The sequence below is a fragment of the Hipposideros armiger genome, unplaced genomic scaffold, assembly GCF_001890085.2.
Source record: "Hipposideros armiger isolate ML-2016 unplaced genomic scaffold, ASM189008v1 scaffold_602, whole genome shotgun sequence".
Taxonomy (NCBI): Eukaryota; Metazoa; Chordata; class Mammalia; order Chiroptera; family Hipposideridae; genus Hipposideros; species Hipposideros armiger.
The window spans coordinates 541482-545675 of record NW_017731952.1 but is presented as its reverse complement, the minus strand read 5'-3'; positions in this window follow the sequence as shown (position 1 = coordinate 545675).

Below are 4194 nucleotides of genomic sequence, written 5' to 3'. Positions count from 1 at the left end.
GATATTATCTCATTTGATAATTACAACTATGATGCTGCTGCTCATTATCCTTATTTCACTAGAGAAGCTGAGGCTCGAGCATGTCACCAGATTGTAGGTGCCAGAGCTGGGAGTTGAACTTGAGGCCTCTTTACTCCAAAGCCCACCTTTTAGCCACAATGCCATGCTGCCATAAAGATTTCCCAAGTCCATTCTTAAGAGGTTATTGAGCCATTTAGCAGGTGTTTTGTGCTTTCAGCTGTGATGCTAACCAGAGGGAACATTAAGATGATAGTCCAGTGGCTGAGAATATTGCTTTGGAATCAGCTGCACTAGGGCTTGAATCTCATCCTTGTTACATAAAAGCTGTGCAATCAGGAGTGAGCTCCTTAATGTTTCTGATCAGTTCTATCATCTAAAATATGAAGATATTAATTCTGTTACGTGAGATGATACTAACAAAACAAAACAAAACATCTAGCACAACACCTGTACGTGCTCAAGAAATGTGAGCTATAATTATTACAATTACAGTCCTTCAAACTACCAAAGAGTGCATTAGTGAAGGTTAATGAGAAAATTAGCCACTAGAATCTGATGTAAAAGAGTTTCTTGGAAAGACTGACAGGACTTCAGCCTCTCCAGGGGCTTAGAAATATAGAGCACATCAGTATTTTCTAAAAATTGTATTACTTTCTTTAGATGTAAGAGTAATTCCGTGACACCGACCCGTGAGTCTGACGAGGCTGCAAGCAGATCAGTGAAGTCATATACAGATGGATGTGAGACAATATGGGGAATGAAGTATGCATGAGTACTTCACAAGTTAATGTGTGACTCACGGCCCCCCACACACTATTTCACTTCCTCCTTGTAGGGCTCTGGCTGAGCCTTGTGCACTGTGTGTGGGGAACTCAGAGGCATTTGGATGGGTGCTGTCTGTCCACAGAGAAGGAACAGCGCAAGTCAGGACTAAGAGCTTTCACTACGTGGTCCTGGGCAATTTGGAGAGTGTTTTTGGACACTTTTTGTGTGTGTTTCCTCAAGTTCTCTGCTTTGTTTATTTGCTAAATGAGCTTAGGGCTATGCTGACTTTATATTTGAAAGACTCACACAAGAAATAGCATCATCATCTTCGGAGTAAGCAGGTCTGGCTTGGAATGCTTCCTCTCCCCCTCATGGGGAAATCTCTGACTGGGTAGAGCCTCCGTCATCTGTAAAGTGAGGCCCACAGTGATGCCACTTCTGAACTCTCAGGGTTGTCACGAGGGTAAAGGAAGGTACCTGTGTGAAGTCCAGAGCTACGCAAATATTTTGCCGAAAGAGCCATCGCACAGCTGCTTTGCACCTTTGCCCCTCCCCCAAATTCTCTTCACTTTGCACACTAATGAACTTTCGAAATATGCGCTCTTGTTTCCTGTCTTATTTCCTCCCCACCTTACTCCCACCTAAGTCTGTGAAAAAGAATCACAAATTTTAAGGATTGACAAATCTAACCAACGTGTTTGTGCTGTGGGCTTTCATCAGCCAAGTTGAGCATCTTGGTTCAGCTACAAACCGGCTACCTTTCTCTACCCACAGTCCTCCTGGAGCACACTTAGTTGAGAACACTTAGTTCTGTTTCATGCTCTCTAGTTCCAACCCAAGTGTCTTTTCAGAGTAATTTGCTGAAGTCTTCTTATCAGGCAGGGGGGAATGTGCTATAGATGAGGCGGAAGTCCTGGAAAGAGAAGTGACCAAGCGGAGGCTAAGCGAGGAAGTAGGATGCAAGCTTTCCATTACATCATGTTGTGTTTCTTTAAATCCACTGAGAAAGGGAAGAACAGGAGCGAGCTAAGGCCTGAAGAGCGGGGGAGTCAGAGGGGTGGACATTAAATGAGAACTAGGATGGCTACTTATTTCCTTTTCCAGTAGTAAAAACATTTATACAAACATACGTACACATTACAATATGTGCATGATAAAGTGTACAAGCAGCTACAGTTCCTCAGCTGCTCAAGACAAAAATTCTATTTTTTAACCCTTTTTTTCTTATTTATTTCTTATTTATTTATATTTATTTTAATTGGGGGATTAGAGGAGGGGAACAGTATTGGGGAATTGGGGAGGGGGACCAGCCAAGTTGTTGTTCTTCAATCTTAGTTGTGGAGGGCGCCAGTCACCATCTGGCTGCCTATCAGCAGCTCGTGGCCTCTAAGTTCAAGGTGCTGTGTTTAATCTTAGTTGCAGGTGGGCGTAGCCACCATCCCATGTGGGAGTTGAACCAGCAGCCTTGTTGTTAAGAGTGCATGCTCTACCCACTGAGCTATCTGGTTGGCAGCTCAGCTCAAGGTGCCGAGTTCAGTCTTTAGTTGTGGGTGGGCGTAGCCCACCATCAAACAGGCAACCTTGTTGTTAGGAGCATGTGCTCTCACCAGCTGAGCCATCCTGCCACCTGTTGGCGGCTCAGTGGCAGCTCAGCTCAGGCGCAGCGTCACTGGCCCATGTGGAAATCGAACTGGCGGCCCTGTTGCTCAGAGCTCACACTCTTAAGCTAACTCTTAACCAACTGAGCTACTTGGCTAGCCCAAGACAAAAATTCTTAAAGACCCACCTAGAAGCAGAAATATCTGAGAAAAATTCTTATCAGAGACCTCTGTTCCAGCTCTAACTCTTGCTTTAATTTTTTTTTCTTTTTCAAATTTGAAAACTCATGGAAAAGAGCAGGGATGGAATTATAATGATCTATATTTCCATTACTTAAAATGAACCATTGTTAATATCTTGGCATATCTGCTTCTTGTCTTTTTAAAAAAATAAAAGTAGTTCATCATTATGTATCTAAAATTATAAATGCTATTTTGAAATAAAAATTATTAAATTTAATATTACTTGTATTGAACCATTGAACTTCAAATACATATTTCCTCATCTCAAGAAATATTATTTCATAAAAGGGCTTTCTAAAGTTAAGAAAACATGAAAAATATTGATATTGGCATCAAAATATTTTAAAGTTACATATTTTAATTTTTAACATTTTCAATTTACTCCCTGCTATGAAAGAATAGGGGGATAGTACTATCACATGTTTTCACATTTTCTCTCTCTCCTTTATCTTTAATTTTTGTGTTTTATTATTATTTTTACATTGTTTGGGTTTATAACGTTGCATTTTATTTTGTAACCTCAACTTACATATGTTTAATAAATAATAGTTAAGAGGATTGAATACTTACCTTTAGTCTTTTTTTTTTTCTTCAAATCATACCTTCTCTATTTCTGAGTTTCTAGTTTTGATTAAAAATGAATTGGCGGCCCGGCCGAATCGCGCGTTGGTTAAGAACTGGCTTGGGACGCCAGAAGGCCCCGGTTCGGATCCCACATATGAGGGCANAAATGTTGTTATATGTACCATTTGGCAAAATGGCCATCTCAGTAGGTCTCAAGCAAATATTTGTTCTGGTTTTGAAAATGGAGGTAAATGATGACTTCTATCTATTATATAAAATTCTCTTTCTCTGGTTGATATCATATCCTTTAGGGTGGCAAAATTTACACCCCAATAAACTTTAATTAAAAAAAATTACTTTCTATTACTTCTGGCTTGTTGAGACAAACATACTTTAGGTACTACATATGCACGTGGCTATGACACCAAATGAAAGGAAATATAAAGTTTGATAAGCACAAGGAAGGGCAAGAAAAGAGACTAGGCATCTTTGATCCTCTGCATACATCTTTAGAGGGTCTAGATTTCTACAATGATTCTTCTCAGCGAGGGAATCCATGAATCATGAGCTACCAGAGAAGAAACATTATTCATGCATCTAGCTTTTTCATTTCTCCCATTTTAACAACTAAAGGAAAGTTAGATTGTTTTCCCCTTCTAATATACATAGAATTCCTCCAAGGCAAGGTTTAACAAAATTTCAATTTTGTACTTTCTTAAATGTTTCCAAAGGGTAGTAATTTATGAAGGAGGTTCTGGTGAACATGTACTTTAAGCAAAAATCACTATGCTACTAAACGTTTTGCATGCTCTTGTAATATTTTCCATATAAAATTACAAAAATTATTTGCAAACTCTTTACCTGCTTTCAATCTAAGGAGAATCAAGCAAAGACATCAGCATATACCAAGCCAGCAACTTTTTTTATGTTTAAAACTGCACTACAGAGCTTGAATTTGGATGCTAAAGTAAATGAAACAATTTGATTATATCTGCTGAAACAG